The following is a 23,346-nucleotide window of genomic DNA, read 5'->3' on the forward strand; positions in this document are numbered from 1 at the left end:
TGTATGGGTCCGAATCATCATTTACATCAATGTCCACCTACTAGATGTTATATGGTGGTAGCTAGAAGTGTATTTTGGTGGATGCATATTTGAACCCACACAACATCACACCGCTAGGGACCAGGACTGTAGGTGTTGTCATAGCAACATGGGGCAGAAGAGCTTCAGGCCTTTGCATATGTATGGACAATGATGTGCAAGGGGACTGGCTGAGCAAGGCTGGAGCATAAGGTCAGACACTGGAAAAGGCTTTACAATGGGACGCATATAGATTAGTGTTCAGTCCCCATCTACAGAAGCGCTTCAAATCAAGTGTAACTAAGCCATTAAGAGCTATAGATGGTCAGGGGAGACTATTCTGAACCTCAGAGGTCCCCTCAGAATGCGATGTATCTTAGGAAAATTATTTACCCATTTTTTTCACCCATTTTATGAAAACCAGCAAGTAGGGATTTTGAAAATGCTGAGGTACTGAGACACAGTTTTGGGGGATTTATGCTGTGATGTAGAGACAAGAGAAGCTCAGTCCTGACTCTGATGAGGGGTGAAGAGTACATTGACTTAAAGCCCCCCCCCCCCCTCCCCCCCGTGAACAGGAATGCAGCGATGTACCCCCACCACCCCAGCTGCTACTGCAAAGTATCCAGCAAGAGGCTGCGGCCCCACAAAATGATCTCATCCCCTTCGGTCTTTTCTTCTCCTGACAAATTAGGCTCCTTTCTTCATCCTGCAAAGGTCTCTCCAGACTCTTGACAACGCAGCGAGGAGCTGACTGTGCGCACATAGGCTCTCGCTGAGCAGCTGCAATTCTCCAGAGAGAGTTCACAAGTCCGACTCAGTATGTCATCACTGGTTAATGGAGATCCATCTGATGATTGCCCCATTTACATGTAAATCTTAGGACTGTAGAGAACGCAAGATGGAGACGTATTCAGCGACAAAGTCTCCTAATACGTCTGAAAGATGGACAATAAACAGAGACTGTACCACTCCGCAGGGCATAAGGCTCTGTTCACATCTGCATCAGATGGTGCTTTACCAAGAGCTTCTGTCAGTTTCTGTTCTTGATTGCAAATAGCACTGGTCAAAATTCCGGCCACCTCGGTGGAACCCACTGCAAGTCAATGGGGAGGGGGAGGCAAGGTGTCTGTAATGTAGTGGATCTGGTATAGATGGAAGCCACAAAGTAGATGTGAACAGTGCCACACAGGGCACATAGGCTTAAATTCGGCTGGGGCACCCAAAACCCCACAGTGGTACTAAAGGTGGGTGATGCATGATGACATCACATGCTACCTGCGTATAAAAGTCCACCTACAACGTACTTTGGACGGGTTCTGCCTCAAAATCAGCTCCAAGAAAATCTCAAAACAACCTCCCATTCATTTCAATAGGAAGCAGCACTTTTTTTTTTCCCACGTGGAAAAAAGAAGTGGCATGCCCCAGCTTAGGGCAGAATCAGTTCTGAATCTCCTATTGAAATGAATGGGAAGCATTAAAAAACAGCTCCATGAAAAACCTTGCATTTTTTGTGTAGTTTCTGAACGTTTTTTGGTGTAGATCTGCAGTGTCTGAACTCCTCATCATCTTCAAGATATTTGCTTGCTGACAGGAATCTTGGAAACTTGGGTGACTGGCGCCATCATACAAGAAAATAGAAATGTCTCTGCACTTCTTGAATAAAATCAGTCTACTTACCTAAATCCATTAAAATCACAGATTCACACCGTCCAGGACATGTTCATACGACCTGTTATAACGTGATATGCTGCAGGCGGTGGTAGTTGGGGGGGGGGGGGGGGGGTAGTATATATTTTGCTTGAGATGCCATTTGCTGCAATGTTGTTGGTATTTTGATATTTTTCGATCCTGGAGGCTTGTGATAAGATGCGATATGTTGCAGTGAACCATGTGGCTGTGTCCCCGAGTGTGAAATTACTAGCTAAGGGGAGATTTCACAGCAGCTTAAATCACAGAAAGGATGTGTCACTGGGGGATGATAGACACAAATCCCTCACCCCGACAGAGAAGCAATGACAAGAGTGTCAGGTGTTTCTGCAAGTGGAGAAGGAGGAATAATCCTCGTTGCAATCTTCAGAGACAAGACCCACAAGATAAATCAAAGAGGTCGGGTTATAATGCCAGGTTATGCCGACGTACGGGGCGGACACGTCAGGTTATGCCGACGTACGGGGCGGACACGTCAGGTTATACTGATACATAGTAGATATATTGGGTTACAGTGATAGGAGGCAGATACATCAGGTTATAATGATGCTGGCAGGTGCACATGTAAACACTCACCAGTGCTCATCTTCCATTCACGTACAAAGTCAAATAATATGGTGGTCAGTTCAGATTTTGGCTTCCATTATGGCAGCTCATGTTGTTCTATTATCTGTACGCTAAGGGGATGTCTGGGCGAGGGCGGAGTGGGGTGGGGGGAATCTGCACCTCCCTGGTCACACGTCAAAGACACAATTATAATGATAATGAGAGAAGTGACACCAATCACACTGTGAATATTAGATGATTGTGAGTGGATGGGAAATATCAGATACGTATCTGCAACCATCAATAAAAAGTCCTGCGCAGTCCCCCCACGGACCAGGTCACTGAATGCCACTGTCATTGTTCTCAGTCTTTGAGACAGACGACCCCTCATCTTTTGTTTCTGGGAGACCCTCAGTGGGAGTCTTATAGAGACCACCCAGCTCTATCCAAAGCTAACAGACCCCGACAAGACAATCCGGATTTCCCAGCAGGACGCAGCTCGCCCTGACGGCCCTCACCGCTCATTCTGGAACTAATCCTCTTAGACAGAAAGCCTCCCTACCAAGATTAGCCGTCACCCGTTTAAGAATCCCACTGTGCACGGTTCTAAAAACCTGGGGTTATCCACACAACTATGAACCCAGAAGTATCATCATCCATGACAGACTGTATCATTTACTGCAACCAACTGGAGATAAGCGTCTGACCAGAGCCCATCGTGTGCAGTACCAGGGCATATTATTTATCCCAATCTGCTGCAAATGAAGACCCTGAAGAATGGTTTTCATTTTCCTAACAGACAATGGGGGACATTTATTAAGCCATTTACACCGCTATTGTGGTGTAAAAAAAAGTCGCACATTATGGCACATGCCATATTTGCGCCATTATGGGCAACTATTTCAACTTTTCCAAAATGGTGAAAAAGGGGTGGTGCTTAGAGTGATGGGCGGGGCTTCTCTGGCCCACCACATTTACCATTATTTATGCTGGAAACTGGTGTAGGCTATAGCTCAAGTCTACCCCTGCTCTTGGCATTTGCCGCTTAATAAATTAGGTACATTTTTTTTCTTCCAGCACAGGGGAATCCAGTTTGGAGTATGGGAATGCCAGTCTTGATAAATTTCCCCCTTAGTGCATCAATTTCTTACTTTATTTTAAAGATAACTGATCGCTGTCATCCAGAGGCTGAAAACTCAGTGATCTAGTCCTGGGGAAGGAAAGGGTGGGGGTATGTTATGTGTATGGTCACCACATACAATGGGGTCCATAGCCAGAGCACTATCCCGCTGTATCTATCTGTGCACTACATGTACTTATTTCCATAAATGCAAATGCACTGGGAATACTACAAATTCACTTCCAAATCATAACAGTAACAACATTTATCCAGTTTGTGTTAATCCTTTACAGAAAGTAAAGAAGAGGAATGTTGCATTTTTCTTTAAAAACTCAAAAATGTTATGTATAAACTGAAAATATGTTTGAGATTTCACTTGAATTTCTGAACTAATATTTAGCGGCATAACCACTGTTTCTGAGAACTGCCTGATATCTGCATTGCATGGAGTCGACCAACTTCTGGCACCTGTAAACAGGTATTTCAGTCGAGGACAATTGGACTACATTCCAGTTTTTCAACATTTTGGGGCTTTACCTCATAAGTTCTCTATGGGATTGAGGTCAGGGTATTGGGCTGGCCACTCCATTACTCAATCCTGTTTGTCTGTAACCAAGATGTCATTTGCGTAGGCTACAGTCACACGAATGGCCTTGAAAAAACGGACACGCGTTTCATGGCCATTTTCAACCAGGCTGGCATCCATTTTCTTACCATCTGGCTGTTTTTAATGGCCATTAAAAATGGCTTTAAAAAAAAAAATTGATGACTTTTATTGAGATTTTTTATTTTTATTTTCTATAAAATCCCAATCCCCCATAGTGGCCCCCAATGTCTAGTGGTCCTCATCTGTAATGTTTTTGGGGATTTTTGTAAAACTTGGAACCGTACCCGAGTTTGGGAAATGAGGTTTTGTTTTTTTTCAGTAAGAATTAATCTATGAAGTTATTACACAAAGTCACAAGAGACTTTGCGAAGTAATAACTTTGTCTCATCTGAGCCAATACATTCTAATACTGTACCGAAGTTTTATGCGAATCGACTTCAGATGTTTCATCTGTAGTCGATTCGCTCATCCCCAATTGTCACCATCAACTTGCCCGAAAAATTCCCAAATTTCTGCCAACCCACCTGGCCAATGTTCTGATATTTGCCAACTCTGCTCTGTCTGTTTCTGCCAGAGACCCAGGAACATTGCACATTCTGTCCATCGCTTCTCCCTGTTTTTTCGTATTTTTCGTCTTTTCACAGCGCATGGATCAACAGTGACAAAAGCTCATTCATGGAGATGGACGGATCGCACGAAGGGGCCGTCGAGGGGGCTCATTCTCATTCTCTGCTTAACTCCAGCTCTCGCGTTACATAATAATGGGTGCTGGGGGGGGGGTGGTCTCGGCAGCTCAGGAAACCTGCATTTTTTCCCAGGGCACCGGGACACAAAGGTTGAACCCGGAGGTTAAACGGGTCATTAGCAGCAGAACAATGGAGCTTGCTGCGCATTTCATTAAATCTCACTTCTACCAAAGAACAAAAATTCAGCAACCGGTTCTCACAGCATGAAAACAAGACATTTAGCATCGCGCAAATGTATCCGGGAGACCGGGGCAATGGCAACGGCCAACAGTCACTGAAGCCACCACGCCTCATTAACCAGATCAACAGAGATGCTTCAGATACATTATTTACAGCACACAGGAGGTCCAGAGAGAGCAGAAGGGCAAAACTACTCTACAGGGCAGGAGAGACATTTGTACTGCTACCGAGATCAGTTTGGGGACAAATACAGCCGCATCTCAATAAATTAGAATATCATAAAAAAGTTAATTTATTACAGTAATTCAATTCAAAACGTGAAACTCATTCTACAGATTCATTACACACAGAGTGATCTATTTCAAGCATTTAGTTCTTCTAATCTTGACGATTATGGCTTACAGCTAATGAAAACCCAAAAGTCAGTATCTCAGAAAATTAGAATATTGTAAAAAAGTTCAATATTGTAGAGTCATGGTGTCACACTCTAATCAGCACAAAACACCTGCAAAGGTTTCATAAGCCTTAAAATGGTCCCTCGGTCTGGTTCAGTAGGCTACACAATCACGGGGAAGATGCTGACTTGACAGTTGTCCAGAAGTGAGCTGGTTGTTCACAAGTATATTAATGGAAAGTTGAATGGAAGGAAAAAGTGTGGCAGAAAAAGGGACACAAGTAACAGGGATAACGGCAGCTGGAGTCAGCTATTCAAAAGCCACTACACACAGACATATCCAGGACACAAGCTACAATTGATCCATCTCTTGTGCCAAGCCACTCATGACCCAAAAGACAACGTTAGAAGCATCTCATCTGGGCTAAAGAGAAAAAGGACTGGACTGTCGTTCAGTGGTCCAAAGTCCTGTTTTTAGATGAAAGTAAATTTAGCATTTCATTTGGAAATCAAGGCCCCAGAGTCTGGAGGAAGAGTGGAGAGGAACACAATCCAAGTTGCTTGAGGTTCAGTGTGACGTTTCCACAGTCAGTGATGGTTTGGGAAGTCATGTCATCTGCTGGTGTTGGTCCACTGTGTTATAACAAGTCCAAAGTCAGCGCAGTCATCTACCAGGAAATTTTAGAGCACTTTTTAGAGCACTTCATGCTTCCCTCTGCTGACAAGCTTTATGGAGATGCTGATTTCATTTTCCAGCAGGGCTTGGCACCTTCCCACACTGCCAAAAGTACCAATACCTGGTTTGTTAACCACGGTATCATTGTGCTTGATTGGCCAGAAAACTCGCCTAACCTAAACCCCATAGAGCAGAGTTTCTCAACTCCGGACGCACCTACCAGTCAGGATTTGAGAATACACAACAGAATGAATACCTGTAGTAAGTCCTGATGCATGGACACTAATTATATCACCTGCTCAAAACTAAGGAAATCCCGAAAACATGACTGGTAGGTGGGTCCCGAGGACTGGAGTTGAGAAACCATGCCATAGAGAATCTATAGGGTATTGTCAAGAGGAAGATGAGAGACACCAGACCCAACAATGCAGACAAGCTGAAGGCCGCTATCAAAGCAATCTGGGCCCCCACAACACCTCAGCAGTGCCACAGGCTGATCGTCTCCATGACACACCGCATTGATGCAGTAATTCAGGCAAAAGGAGTCCTGACCAAGCACTGAATGCATATACTGTACATACAGTAGGCCAACATTTCTGTATTAGAAATAATTATTTTAATTGATCTTATAATTTTACAATTTTCTGAGATACTGACTTTTGGGTTTTCACTAGCTGTAAGCCATAATGATCAACATTAAAAGAACTAAGGGAGTTATTATTGTTAAATCCGCCTACATTAGGCGTATTTCAGGCACAGATTGTGGAGCAACGGTTAGTCACGCTGCAATCTGCAACTTCTCCCCGCTCCGGCCAGGTCTAAAAAGTGGCGGCAGGTCCATCTCATTAATTTTCTACACCTGTTTTAGGCGTAGAAATTGGTCTAAATGTAAGCCAGCGAGGAAGCTGGCTTACATTTAGACTGGCGCTGGATTCGCCGAAGTTATGTAGAGGCCTGCTCCTCGTCACAACTTCAGTGGATCCACCGCCAGATATAGTGGTTATTAAGAACGGTGTCTAAAACGTCAGCCTTAATAATTGACCCCCGAAAAGCTTGAAATAGATCACTCTGTGTGCAATGAATCTATAGAATATGAGTTTCACTGCAAAGACAGACACACAAAATGGGGCTTGCACAAAAAAATTACTGCTTTTTGGTGCCACAATCCTGGGGCTGGGATACATCTCCCTCAAGGTCTGTTAAAAAGTTTACTTTATACAGGGATTAAAGGGGTATTTCCCATCTTGGACATTAGGGGCATATTGCTGGGACCCACACCTATCCTTAGAGTGGGCGCACCCGCCTCAATTAATGTCTATGGGAGTGCCAAAAATACCTGAGCAATGGCTCGGCTATTTCCGTAAGCCCCAAAGAAATGAATGTAGCAGTGGCTGCAATTCCACGGTGGGCGTCCCATTCATATTCAGCTACTTTCAACACCCCCATAGAAATGAATGAAATGGGAGGCAGGCCCTTCATCACGAGGGCTCTGTTCTAATGAGGGACCCACACCTATAGGACATTGGGGGCATATCCTAGCCCCTACCCCTTTAAGCTTTATTAAGTGAAGACTTGATCTTCCCTTTAAGAAAAGTCTTAATAGTATAGTATAGGCTGGGTCTGAAGGGGAAGTTCATATGTCTTCCAGACTTCAAACCCACTGCCTTCTTCTGACTGACTTGACTGGAGCAGACACTGAGGACTCCAACGTATTAGGCCCTATGCACAAGACCGTATTCTTGGTCTGGATCAGATCCAAATTTTTTTGCGGACTGGATGTGGACCCATTCATTTTAATGGGGCTGCAAAAAAAGCCATGTCCATATTCATATCTCTGTTCCAGTGTCCTACATAAAAAGACAGAACATTTCCTTTTCTTGTACCTTTTGCAGATAAAGAATAGGCATTTTTACCATAGAGGGGGACTTCTGGAACGGGAAAATGCAAGACACACACGGCTGATATCTCCGTTTTGCAGATCGCAAAACGGATATGATTGTGTGCATGAGTCCTAAACATACAGCACATCTGGCTCCTTTACAGGAAAAGGATGTAATGGGTGACCAATAATAACGGCTGCCATTACACCGCTATTAGGGGTGGTACCCAGCCTTCTATACCTCCACAGCGTGGTGCTTCATGTACAGGGTTGGAGAAGCATTCAGCCCCCTGCAATATGCCCGTGGAGTCGTTGCTTATTTCCTGGGAGACATTCTCCAGATAGCAGTGAAACATGCTATGAGCGCTGCCTCCCCAGCATCTAAATCGCCAGTCTTAATAAATGAACACAATCTGGAGAAAAGTGTGATGTCTGATCGCCCAGCCTTTATATTTACTGAACTACACAGTGGAGCTTAGGGCTGAAACGATTACTCGAATTAATCAATTAACTCGACACAAAAAAAGTGAAGTGAGTAGTGAAGAGCCTGCTATTACTCACGCTCCGTGGTCACCCGCCTGCCCGCACAGCGTTGCACTGGATCCTGACGTAAGCACGCACTATGACCTGATGCTGTGTGATGTCAGGTCCCAGTGCAGCGCGTGAAGTAAAGGATGAAAGAGCACTGGAGTGTCGGCATCACCCCTACAGGAAAGTATTTTAGTTCACTGGTGCTGCGGCTGGGCACTGATGGCTAGGATGCCGAGTGGGGCGAACTGATGGAACTGGGGGTAGCTGGTGGCACTGGGGAGAGCTGATAACATGGGGGGAGCTGGTGGGATTGGAGGGGGAACTAGTGGGAGAAACTGATGGGATTAGGGGGCGGGAGACTGATGACAAGGGGGCTGAATGTTTCTTTAATTAGTTTTTTCTTTTTAGAGAACTAGATTAATCGTTGGATTAATTGGTAGAATACTTGATTACTAAAATAATCAATAGCTGAAGCCCTAGTGGAGCTGCCACTACCTCTTCATATTGATGGCACTTCAGACTAGGGACAGGCGAATACGAACTATTGGTCTCTGTTATCCGTCATGTCAGGCTGGGGAGTGCCTAATTGTAGGGCAGGTGAACAATTCCCGCAGAGCTTCCTTCGTCTCCTTCCGCAATGCTGTGTGCTGTAGAATTGGCAATTTTCCAATTAGTCTGACTACTATTTCCCTTATTTTAACATATGCCTAAATTCCCTCTTAAAACGTAACTTTTAATGTTACTTGTTATTAAATTCCTTTATTGACCATTAAATTGTTTCCGTTAACATTATCAGTTGTGTTGCCTCATTATTCCTAGTATTGTTGTACTTTGTGCTATAATACATGTGGTAAGAGACGAGCCAGGGCGCGGCTACCAGTCTCTTACCACACTTATTATAGCACAAAGTATAACAATACAAGGAATAATGAGGCGACACAATTTTAACAGAAACAATACAATGGTCAATGAAGGAATTTAATAACATGTAGCATTAAAAGTTACGTTTTAAGAGAGAATTTAGGCATATATTAAAATAAGGCAAATAGTAGTGAGTTAGATTAATTGGAAAAATTGCTCAAAGTGCCTTTACATATGTCTGGGTCTAAGTTACGTAGAAAATGCTGTAGAACTGTCCGCACTCCATAGTGTTAATAGTTCTGCTCCCGTCCGCAGGGACTTCAGCTACAGAAGTAGGAGATCAAAGTGGAATATAAAGTTTCCCCACATTCCGAGTAATAAGAACTGGAAGATGACACAGCCGTGGAAACCGAAACACTCCGAGGCAGCCGCGTCCAAGTCATTCACCGATGAGGTCTGCTACTTTCTATTGAGACTTTGTGCAGCATTCATTTCTCACCATTTCCAGGGTCTTTGTTTGCTGTCAGTAGACAAATACATTCTTCATTACACCCAGATATTAACAACCCGTACAGAACTAATACTTCTCCCTGCTGAGGGTACAGGAAAAACAGGCCCGCTGTGGTTTTTGCCCCTCACTGATTGCAGTATCCAAGCTCCACAGTTCAGATAATCACAGCCAATGAGGCACCGTTGACCTTTTTCCATGTAGGAGACATAGGACAAGCCCCCTCATCCAGACATGAACAGGACATCTGGCTGTAATAGAGAGGATCCTCAGGAGCCAGGCGACCATCCAGATGGCAAACTCTTCCACATGTTCCTCTCTGGTCACCGCCTCCTTCCATGAATCTTTGCTCTAACGACAAGAGAACTGAAACCACAAATATTTCCAGAATTCATGGAGAAGCCTCTCGCCCCAGACACAATATAAACCTTAGCTGTCAGGACTGCCCAGGCGTCCATCTCGAGAATGAGGGAAGAACATGGGAGAGGCGCCAAAACCAGAGCAGTGTGGCAGTAATCGCTGCAAACAGAGATGCTTTGAATCCTCAACAATCCACCGTAACTAGTCAATCCTGGATCAACTATCATTATCAACTACCTGGGTGTCAAGTCTTTCTGCAGCGATGCCCACTACACAGAAGCAACCTAACCGTGTGGCAGATGGGACAGAGGACACGGTCACCTCAGCTGTCAATCACACAAGAAACCGGACAACCATGCTATCATTTTCTGGAGAGTCTAATGATCTTTTGTCCGGACATCTCTCTGGAAGATCTCTCCAGGTGACAGGAGTGCTCAGGGCAATGTCTGACAGCTGTGACTGACAGCTACAGCGGCAGGTGGTGTCACACGAATCTCTGCAGCAGCAGAGAGATGCCCCCACGAGTCGTTCAATAACCACCGTTGTGTGACCACTAGTTATGTCACTATAAGTACCTGACAAGGAGGAGAGTTTACTCCCGTGTAGCTGTGTGAGAGAAACAGCCCAGACTGATACATTGTAACAAACAATCAGCAGTTTATAGAATTGTACTGCTGAGGTTTTTAGCTTACAGAGGACTGTCTAGATAATGGATAAAACTGTAACAAGCTCTCAGCTGTGAAAAACATTACATTTTTCGCTGGTCTTAGATTTCCCCCTGCGCTGCCGTAAGACTTGGCTAATTTATGATGAGGTGTGCGCCTCGTCATGAATTAGGTGAATCTACGGCAGTCTGTGGGCCTGGCATGAAAACCAGGGGCTGTAATTTTTTTTTTTTCCTCAGCATTCCCTTGTTCCGCCCACATCCAAATGTCGAACACAGCACAAAGCCGGCCGTGTGACTAAATATTTGTGCATGGGCGGTCAAAAAAGGGACACAATTCCCTTAATAAATGACCCCCATTCAGTAAGGACAGGTTTTAAAGGGGTTTTACAGGCTTTTACTATTGATGACCTATCCTCAGGATAGGTCATCAATATCAGATCGGCAGAGGTCCGACACCCGGCACTCCCGCCAATCAACTGTACGAGGAGACGGCGAGCGCAGTGTGCATGTGTCGTCTCCCTTTTCTCTTCCTGCTCTCCGCTGCTTTGCCATAGATAACAGCACCGAACAGGAGGAAAAAAGGGAGACGGCACATGCGCACTGCGCTCGCCGTCTCCTTGTACAGCTGATCGTCAGGGGTGTCGGACCCCCGCCAATCTGATACATGATAGTTGCAACTCTCATTCTCTTCGCTGGTACTGTATAACGCTTTGGTTTTTCTGCATCAAAATCCGCATGGAAAAACCGCACATAATCCACATGGTGTGCAGTCACCCTTATGGCCTCGTTCACATTTCCATTTATCACAGACCTGTGCTATCCTCATTTTTCATGGACAGCATATTCATTTTAATATGTTTGTTCACATGTCAGTGGTTTTCCATGGGTCAGTGGAAAGATCATGGGAGCATGTACTATGATGCAGACGAAACACGCCCATTGAAGTCTACTATGGGTCTGTGAAAAACCACTGACATAACACAGATGGCATGTGAACTTTTTCACAGACCACTGGTAGTAGATGGAAATTAATTTTCAGCAGAGCAGTGTCCTTGAAATATGAATGACACACAGAGGGCAAAAAACCTGACACAGGGACCAAGCATGGATTCTTCAAGGATATCGTCACGGATGAAACACGGCCAGATTTTCCACAGACATCAAACAAAGAAATGTGAACGAGGCCTAAGGCTCTAGTAAAGCTCACTTGAGGGATGAAGAAGAATTTGACACCCCCCTTCCCCAGGTTTATTTCGGCAGGATTGAACATGAAGGATGGAATGAGTGCTTTTTACATGATTAAACTGAAGTCAAGCTGCGGTCTGGAGCTCCGCTTATATTCCAAGCCTTAGTCCTCATGCACCTATGTATTTTTGTATGCGCACAATATGAATATCGTCCGTATGGCAGCCGCATTTTTGTGGAACTATGGACTTTAATCGTTCCGTGGTCCACATTTTGCGGTTAAGTATAGGACATATTCTATATTTTTGCATAAAGGACATATGGATGCAGAAAGCAAATGGATCATCCGTGTGCTTCCCACATCTGTCTGTTCTTTCTGCAGAAAGATAGAATGTCCGCTAGGGTTGTCACGATACCAAAATGATTTGATTTGGATACCATAAAAAAGTATTGCAATACTAGATACCATTCGATACCACATGAAAGAAAAATAAAACACTGAAAAAGCAGTGTGCATTCCGAATTCTATGTTACAGCGTTCACCGCACAGGAGATATTTTTTTATGTTTTAATAGTTCCGATTTTTTCGGGCGTGGCGATACCTTATATGTATTTTTTTTATTGTTTATTTTTATATGTAAAATTGGGAAAGAGGATGAATTAAACTTTTAATATGTTTTTTTTTTACTTTTTTTTTTTTAGAGATCTATTAGGGTGAATAGGACTTTATACTGTCTCTGCTGCCCTTTAGTAGTATCCTGGCTGCCATGGTAACCGATCAGAACCCCCGAGATTTCACCGCTGGGGCTCTGATCGGAAGCTGCCACTGCTACCAATTAAAATACTCAGGATAGGGGGCCCTGTTGGCCACTGCACCACCAATGAATATAATTAACCCCTAAATACAAATGTACGTGGCCTCAATGACAGGGAATGGCGATCCCGCCGAACTCCGTCAATTAACCCCTCAGGTGCGGTGCCCACCACGTACATTTGTATGTAGAGGTTAATTATATTCATTGGTGGTGCAGTGGCCACAGGGGCCCCCACCCTCCTCAGTATTATATTCATTGGTTGTCAGCGGCAGTTTCACAGCCCCTCCCCTTAAATCTTTTCATTAGTGGCAGTGGTCACCGTGTCACAGTGGAGAGGGACTTCCTCCTTATCCACTGTGCCGGGTGATGAAAAGATGGTGCACGCCATTCTCTAATGATGGCTGGTGATGGATCATGTGATGGACCATGTGATGAGCACAGTGACGTCACCACAGGTCCTTTTCCTCCTGGGCATCAAAGAAGAAGACAGAAGTGAAGCCGGGTTGCGCAAACAAGTGGATGAGGTGAGTTAAATTATTATTATTATTTTTAACCCCTCCATACCTATTTTACTAAGCATTCTGTATTAAGAATGTTATTATTTTCCCTTATAACCATGTTATAAGAGAAAATAATAATGATCGGGTTCCCATCCTAATAGTCTCCTAGCAACCAAGCGGTAAAATCGAACCGCATCCACACTTGCTTGCGGATGCTTGCAATTTTCACGCAGCCCCATTCACTTCTAATGGGGCCTGCATTGCGTGAAAAACGCACAAAATAGAGGAATCTGCTATTTTCACGCAACGCACAAGTGATGCGTGAAAATCATAGCTCTTGTGCACAGCCCCATAGAAATGAATGGGTCCAGATTCAGTGAAGTGCAATGTGTTCACCTCACGTATTGCACCCACGCGGTAATCTCGCCCGTGTGAAAGAGGCCTTAGGTCCCTTTCACACAATTGAGTTTTCTGCGCAGGTGCAATGCGTGACGTGAACGCATAGCACCCGCACGGAATCCTGACCCAGTCATTTCAATGGGTCTGTGTACATGAGCGTTGTTTTTCACGCATTAGTTCTGCGTTGCGTGAAAATCGCAGCATGTTCTATATTCAGCGTTTTTCACGCAGCCCTGGCCCCATAGAAGTGAATGGGGCTGCGTGAAAAACGCATTGCATCCGCAAGCAAGTGCGGGTGCGATGCGTTTTTCACTGATGGTTGCTAAGAGATGTTGTTTGTAAACCTTCAGCTTTTTATCACGCGCGTGAAAAACGCATCAAAACGCATTGCACCCGCGCGGAAAAAACTGAACAACCGAACGCGAACGAACGAGATCCCACCAGATAATCGCTAACGAGTGTTCATAGGAATGCTAGTTAGCGATTATGTGCTGGTGTAAAGGTGCCACTGATTACCTCGAACGTCCGTCGGGTAATTGGATCACTTGGCAGACACCTAAACCGTTGTTTGCCAGCAGCAGATCGTGCGGTCTAAACACACTCTGCTGCCCGCAAACACTGATTCTATATGAGGATGAGCGACAGCATTAGAGATCATTCCTCCCCACACTGTGGAGGAGATGCATAAAAATTCTGTGGTCTCCTCCACTAAAGGGCAGGCAATTGCTGGAAAGGAAAGCAATCGCCTGCTGAACTGTCCCGTCTAAAGGGACCTTTAGTCAGTGCACTGACAACCTCCAGAAAGAGATTACACAAGAAGTTAATTGGAAATCTCGTTCTCTTTCTGCTCTTCTCTGCAGTAGCCCCAGCAAAACAAAACTTAATCTTCAAAGCTGATGGCGTTTTCCCCCTCCAACGACCGGACCAGAATGAACCCCCGCTGCTGCTCTACTGCTTCACAGCCACCTTCCTGCTGGATGAGCGACACTACCGGGGAACATCATGCAGAGCGAATAATTCAACGTAAACAGGGAGCAGACTTCACCCACGCCATGACATGGATGACTTTTACCTGATAAACGCAGCTATTAAGAAACATTTCTGAAAATTTTGTCTATCTAAAAAAATTCTAAGAAATAAAAACCCACAATCCGCCCAAAGGTTCCCATATCCATATTAGATAAAGAATATGCCCAGATACATCACGCGGCATCATATCCACATTATACAGAAAATATCACCGATATATCACATGGTGTCATATCCACATTATACAGAAAATATCAAATCGACATTAGATCGTAAATATCTGAGGATACGTCACTTCTCATCGTATCCATAGTATATAGAAAATATTGCCATATATGCCACACACCATCGTTTCCACATTTTATAAAAAAATAATAATATAAAAATAAAATAAATCACAGAATAAATCACGTGCCATCTTATCCACATTATATAGAAAATATCCCTCTATGCATCTCACACCATTATATCCACATTATATAAAGCACGATTCAGTAACCTCCGGCACTCCAGGTGTTGTGAAACTACATCTCCCATCATGCACACTTGCTTGGCTGTTCTCTGAACTCCCCCAGAAGTGAAAGGATCATGATGGGAGTTGTAGTTTTACAACAGCTGGAACGCCAAAGGTTGCTTACCCTTGATATAGGGCAGGGATGCTAAACCTGTTGCAAAACGACAACACCCATCATGCCCTAATAGCTGTAGGCTGTCCAGGCATGCTGGGAGTTGTCATTCGGCAACAGCTGGAGGGCCACAGGTTGGGCATCACTGATACAGAGGATAACAACAGATATATCACACAACTTTCTAATCGCATTACGAAGAAAATCTCTCCAGAGACATCACACAGCATCATATGGAGAATATCCCCGCATACATCATATTCACATTACATAGATAATATCCTCACAGAGTCAAGTCATGTGCTGTATATTATAATATCCAAGACATAATGATGTTCTGCCATAGGATGTGTAGTATACGATGCCCTTGATGGAGATAGATAGATAGATATTATATTTTTTTATTATGTGATATTCTATCCATTATAGGTGTACACAATGCTATACATAATATATGATAGGATGTATACTCTATATGTCAAACATTTACTTACTATGCACTATAACAGGGGTGGGCAACCACTGGCACTCCAGCTGTTGTGAAACTACAACTCCCAGCATGCATACTTGCTCTGCTTTCATAGAAGCATGCTGGGAATAGTAGTTTCACAACAGCAGGAGTGCCGAAGCCTGCTGACCCCTATGCTGTGTATGTGTATGATGCTCCGAGTTAGGCTACATGCATACAACCGTATGTGTTTTGCGGTCCGCAAATTGCGGATCCGCAAAAGAAAAACACGGATGACGTCCGTATGGCATCGGTTTTTTTTTTTGGTTTTTTTTCGGATCCATTGTAACAATGCCTATCCTTGTCAGCAAAACGGACAGGAATAGGACATGTTCTATCTTTTTTGCAGGGCTACAGAATGGACATACTGATGAGGAGAGCACACGGTGTGCTGTCCGCATTTTTTGCGGACCCATTGAAATGAATGGGTCTGCATCCTATCCACAAAAAAAACAAAATGGAATGGACACGGAAACAAAATACGTTCGTGTGCATGTAGCCTTAGGCTAGGTCTACACGACGACATTTGTCGCGTGACAATTTTTATAATGGCAGTCTATGGTGTCGCACTGCAACATGCGACATGCTGCGACTGCGATGCGACAGTCGCAGAAAATCCATTCAAGATGGATTTTTCTGCAACTGTCGCGTCGCAGTCGCAACATGTCACATGTTGCAGTGCGACAACATAGACTGCCATTATAAAAATTGTCACGTGACATTAGTGCAACAAAATGTTGCGCGACAACTGTTGCGCCCAATCTGTCGCGCGACAAATGTCGTTGTGTAGACCTAGCCTTAGTATGGGGTCCTGCATACCGGTATATGGTATTATATGTCCTATAGCCGATGGAAAAGGACATAAAAAATACAACACATTGTTGCAAAAAGCCCTTACTTACCAGAGCAAGGATAAACATTAAACTGGTAGAAATTGCCTTTGTATATTGCCTGTATATTATATGTCACGTTGTGTATGAAAGGACAATCACATATATTGCTTGCTGTCATATGGAGGATAACCCCCAGTGTGTGTATATTGGGGATATCACCTGCTGCATATACAAAAGTTGAAATACACTTTGCTTACGCGTTTCGAGTGCTGATGCACGCTTAGTCATAGCATGTGAAGAAATTATATATCAGCTGTTTGCACACACGTGTGCTGGGAAAAGCATGCAAGGAGAACACTAGAACTCTGGCCAGTACTGAATAACTGCCTAATATAAAAATCACTCGGCCATTTTTAGATTTAATGAAAGTTTAAGGGGCTGTTTTCATAACAGTCAGTGAATAGCAGCTGTCAAAGAATAGACATTTTCACAGTCAGATGACTGTTCTGAACGGCCGTCTGGACAGGGGTGCACAAATCTAACAGCCATTCAAAGTGGGTACATTGTGAAAAATTGATCTTTCAAGGTTAAAACCCCAACCACTTGCACACGCTGGAACACTCGCTCCTCACTTGAAGTAGCAGGACCTGCACTCAAAGCATGATGACATCACATGATTACACTGAGAGCGCAGGTGCTGCTGCCAGTATTCCGGGCGTTCAAGTGGGATTTTTTTTTTGTCTGCACTAAAGGTGGCAATTTATAATACTGGGAGCACAAAGGGGGGCATTATCTATACTGGGGGACTCAAATGGGGCCATTACCAATACTGGGGAACACAAAGGGTCATTATCTATAATGGGGGTACAAAGAGGGCCATAATCTATACTGGGGAGAACAGAGAGGGCCATAATCTATACTGGTGGGCACAAAGGGGACCATAATCTATACCGGGGGGCACAAAGGGGACCATAATCTATACCGGGGGGCACAAAGGGGACCATAATCTATACCGGGGGGCACAAAGGGGACCATAATCTATACCGGGGGGCACAAAGGGGACCATAATCTATACCGGGGGGCACAAAGGGGACCATAATCTATACCGGGGGGCACAAAGGGGACCATAATCTATACCGGGGGGCACAAAGGGGACCATAATCTATACCGGGGGGCACAAAGGGGACCATAATCTATACCGGGGGGCACAAAGGGGACCATAATCTATACCGGGGAGCACAAAGGGGACCATAATCTATACCGGGGAGCACAAAGGGGACCATAATCTATACCGGGGGGCACAAAGGGGACCATAATCTATACCGGGGGGCACAAAGGGGACCATAATCTATACCGGGGGGCACAAAGGGGACCATAATCTATACCGGGGGGCACAAAGGGGGCCATAATCTATACCGGGGGGCACAATGGGGATCATAATCTATACCGAGGGACACAAAGGGGACCATAATCTATACCGGGGGGCACAAAGGGGGCCATAATCTATACTGGGGGGCACAAAGGGGACCATAATCTATACTGGGGGGCACAAAGGGGACCATAATCTATACTGGGGGGCACAAAGGGGACCATAATCTATACTGGGGGGCACAAAGAGGGCCATAATCTATACTGGGGGGCACAAAGGGAGCAATAATCTATACTGGGGGCACAAAGGGAGCAATAATCTATACTGGGGGCACAAAGGGGGCCATTATCTATACTGGAGGATACAAAGGGGGCTATTATCTATACTGGGGTGGCACAAAAGGGTGATTATCTATACTGGGTGGCATTATCTATACTAGAGCACTATAGGGGGACCATTATATATACTGAGGGCACTGCAGGGGTTGGGATTAAAAAAAAAAGCATATGAAAGTCATCCATATTTAAAGGCTGTTTGATGTTAAAAACAGATAAACGAGCAGAAAATGGATGCACAGACTAATGCAAAATGCAACACCCATTTCTTTTCACTATCATGTGAATGTACCCTGTGTATGGGGATATCCTCTTGGCTTGAGATATCCTGAGATAAGTGGCGCAAAATCACTGTCTTTGGCGGCACACATGCACATCGGCCACTCCATTCTACTGTAAGACTGCCGGAGATGGTTAAATACAAGTGCTCAGCTACCTGCGGCAGCATGCGTGTGTGGCCACCTCTCCATACAAACTGGGGAGAAAGGATCCCCTTCTCATGATCAGCCGCGGCCCCAGCGGTCAGATCCCCACTGATCAGACAGGGGTCTTTTTTTCGAAGCTGGTAATTTCCACCACTCATCTTGAGATATACAGTATACTATGATAGGGCGGTACAATATGGAGGATATCACTGCACAGGTACAGTTGTGGCCAAAAGTTTTGAGACTGGCACAAATTATGTTTTTTATAAAGTATGCCGCTTCACTGTTTTCAGATCTTTTTGTCACTCCAAGCACAGACTAGGTAAGAATCGGTCGCCAGATTTGGGCCAGAAACTGGTACCGAGCGTGCCAGGGCAAGATGCAGACGTCTTGAAAAAGAAGGGATAACACTGGAAATACTTTCCATAAACTTGATAGATTTGTTAAAGCTATGTACTTTAGTATACCATAGAAACATCTGACAAAAAGATCTAAAAACAAGGAAGCAGCAAATCTTGTGAAAACCAAAATCTATATCAGTCTCAAAACATTTGGCCTCAACTGTATGACAGGATGGTTTACAGAGGATATCACCCGCGTATGACAGGATGGTTTACAGAGGATATCACCCGCGTATGACAGGATGGTTTACAGAGGATATCACCCGCGTATGACAGGATGGTTTACAGAGGATATCACCCGCGTATGACAGGATGGTTTACAGAGGATATCACCCGCGTATGACAGGATGGTTTACAGAGGATATCACCCGCGTATGACAGGATGGTTTACAGAGGATATCACCCGCGTATGACAGGATGGTTTACAGAGGATAACACCCGCGTATGACAGGATGGTTTACAGAGGATATCACCCGCGTATGACAGGATGGTTTACAGAGGATATCACCCGCGTATGACAGGATGGTTTACAGAGGATATCACCCGCGTATGACAGGATGGTTTACAGAGGATATCACCCGCGTATGACAGGATGGTTTACAGAGGATATCACCCGCGTATGACAGGATGGTTTACAGAGGATATCACCCGCGTATGACAGGATGGTTTACAGAGGATATCACCCGCGTATGACAGGATGGTTTACAGAGGATAACACCCGCGTATGACAGGATGGTTTACAGAGGATATCACCCGCGTATGACAGGATGGTTTACAGAGGATATCACCCGCGTATGACAGGATGGTTTACAGAGGATATCACCCGCGTATGACAGGATGGTTTACAGAGGATATCACCCGCGTATGACAGGATGGTTTACAGAGGATATCACCCGTGTATGACAGGATGGTTTACAGAGGATATCCCCGTGTATGACAGGATGGTTTACAGAGGATATCACCCGTGTATGACAGGATGGTTTACAGAGGATATCACCCGTGTATGACAGGATGGTTTACAGAGGAGATCACCGTGTATGACAGGATGGTTTACAGAGGAGATCACTGTAGTTTATGAAGACATACAGTATTCATATCCGCCGCTATGTGACAGGACGGCGTACGGAACACATCAACACCTGTACACAGGACGGGTTCAGGACGTGGATAGCCCATGTATGTGTCGGGGCTGCCGGTGCTAGTTCACACACAGTGACATATCACAGAACGGTGAGACGCCGTATAACAGGGGGAGGACAGTGCGCGGGTGACACGTACCTGTCATGCTCCAGCCGCCGCTATCCTCACTGGATACTCTGCAGCTCCAACCTCAGCCGCAGGTGACTGAACCCGACAGCCGCCTCAGCACTGTGCAGCTGAGAGCTCGGAGCTCCGCCCTCTACTGCCTGACTGCTGCGCCACACCCATAGCCCCGCCCACTGCCGGATTCGCACAGCCCCTGAGACTCCCGCCACAGCCCGGGGAGAGCGGAGATCCGGTCACACGACCCTGTCCGTTCCGTCGTGTGTGCGGCGGTGGAGGACCGCTGGAGGTGGACTCCAGTGTGAGCCTCAGGGGTCAGTTTTAGGTGAGGTTATAGATTCTGTGAGGTAATATTCAGTGGGGACCTCATAGTGGAGGTAAGTTGACCATGGCAGTGACTGTTCACCTCATGGTTGTGGCCATTCCAGGTTCTCTAAAGCTGAGGGATATGACCACTTTGTATTTTGGCGGCTGTGGCAGATATCACCACAGGATTATATTACAGCCGTTCTTATGTAATACAGTCATGGATTTGTCACAGGTGTCACCATCATTTTATCGCTCACATCGGTGAGAAGACAGCTCGCGTTGTGATAACAGGACGAACGTGGCGGTTAATCAATCGCATTAAATTAAGGTGCTGGTCACATCTCCACTGTGGTAGGTAATGGGAGCCATAGTAGCAGGCTGGATCCCAGGTACAACCCAGAGTGGTGCTCAGTGGACCTTGAAGTCTACTGAAGCTTCTGTTATTTTGGCAGCATAACTAGCCTGACCTGACTGGCTGCCGAAGATATGTTAAAAAAAAACACAATGCAGACAATGCCTGTGAATAACATGGTGGTCAATGTCAGATCATGCACCAGCAGCGCAGAGTATTTGAGGAGTTTGCTGATCTTGAGGAGGGCATAAACTAAGAGAGGTGGTTAAATTAGCGGCAACTAGTGCAGATTGACGATATACAAGTTGGTGAGATGCAGTTTCCATTATTGTTAGCGGCACATCCCCTGGACACACAGCCGATGATTTTCATCATAAAAGATGTGATCAGCAATAGTGTGATGGCAGGACATGATCGCCCATAATCGAGCCCCATGTGACCGTCTCACGAGCAGTCGTTCAGGCGATCATTGCCTCCTGTATATACCGCTCTTTACATAGTCGGAGAAATGTGCTGACCTTGTGGGAGATCAGACTGAGAGTCAGCGGAGTGGAATGCCCCAGAAGCACAGAGTATTTCAGGAGAGCAATTTATTGATGTTGTAGAATCTGCAGCATATAGATGTCTCGCTGTGGTGAAACTACCAACTCCCAGCATCTCCAATAACATCAGAGGAGGCACAGGTTTCAGACCACCGTTCTGGAAGATAGTAGTCTAAGGGTGTCTTCACATGAGGAAGATTTAGCAGCAGAAAATCAATTACAGTCATCTGGATGGGGTTGTTTTGGTGGTAAGTACATGGATTTCTACAAGGGTCATTCAGATGAATTGAATTGGTTTTTTTGGTCGCAGAACTTTCTGCAACAAAATTTGCTGCATGGGAAGGTGCCCTAATGCTGGCCATACTCTTTAGGTAACTTCCAAGCAAGGGGACACACGGGTAATTATTTAGCAGATTTCGCATGAGCACCACTACCCCTTGAAACAGCCGATCGAAGGGGTCCTGGGAGTCAGACCACTGTAAATCTAATATTGATGACCTATCCTGAGGACAGGTCATTAGTATCTTTGCACTGCCCAACCAAGCAAAGATCGATGACCTACCCTCAGGTTAAGTCATCAATTTCAAATCGGTGGGCGTCTGACACCCGAGAATCCCACCAATCAGCTGTTAGCAGAGGCAGGACACTCCGTGAGCGCCATGGCCTCTTCCTAGGTCATGTGACATTACTGTACATCAGTCACATGGCCTACAGCCCCATTCAAGTCAATGGAGCTGAGCTGTAATACCAAGCACAGCCATTATACATTGCAGGGTGCCCACAGCACTCACCAGACACAGCTGATGGGTGGGGGTATCAAGACTCGGACCCCCGCTGATGTAATAATGATGATCTATCTTGAGTGTTTCATATACCGGTCTTAATAATAAGTGCTCTGAAGTAAGAGCCGGTGTAGATTTACATTACAGTTTACGCCAGTGTCTGGGAAGTTATCGTAGATATGTTGGACCGTGGACTACTTTTTGAAGTAAGGAGAGCAGTGTAAAAATAAAGATGCCGTTTTGCGCAAAATGCTGCTGTGACTAAACAGCTTATCATAAATGTGAGCCGCCTTTCACTTCAAGAAATTGGCCATGATTTGGTCATGTGACTGCGCCACATAGAATCACTGGGCGCCTTGACTGATTCCCCTCTGGTTTATTTTGCCCTTGTCTTTGCATAAATCGCAGTAATATCTGGTACCCGGCATTGTTACCGTTCTGTATTATCTCTCGTATAACGTGCATCTTATCGGCCTTCCCATCCGCCATGATCTGTGATCGACCTTTTATATATCATCTCGCTAAAAATACAGTAAACTCTGTACGTTCCCTGGAAGAGGCGGCCATCGCATCAATTCTCTGAGCGCAGGAAAACTGCTTATGAGAAAAAAAAATCTATTTTCGGAGCTGAGCAGAAATATCCGTCCTGATGGATGTTCCTGCAGGAGATGAACGCTGATGTCCCGCCATAGCGGCCACATAAACGTCAGGACTGAGATCTACAGGAAAGTGCCGCCATTTATATCCGCAGCGCTGGCAGCAGTCTCTGTGGACCCATTACACGACACAGATTACTTTATCTTCAGCCCAACAAGACTTCTCAGTGATTCACGAGAACGCTGCAGGCGGCAGGACTTATGTATTTACTGG

General features: G+C 45.1%; 1 protein-coding gene across 1 annotated transcript in view; it reads right to left on the reverse strand.

Moving 5' to 3' along the window:
- SULF2 (sulfatase 2) overlaps positions 1-20,636 on the reverse strand; it is a 75,822-nt gene extending 55,186 nt beyond the window's left edge. Inside the window, exon 1 of the mRNA XM_044297484.1 lies at positions 20,507-20,636. The gene's annotated coding sequence lies outside the window, so the exon portion shown is untranslated. The remainder of the gene's footprint in view (positions 1-20,506) is intronic.
- Between the last annotated feature and the right edge of the window lie 2,710 nt (positions 20,637-23,346).

This window comes from Bufo gargarizans, chromosome 6 (genome assembly GCF_014858855.1).
Source record: "Bufo gargarizans isolate SCDJY-AF-19 chromosome 6, ASM1485885v1, whole genome shotgun sequence".
Taxonomy (NCBI): domain Eukaryota; kingdom Metazoa; phylum Chordata; class Amphibia; order Anura; family Bufonidae; genus Bufo; species Bufo gargarizans.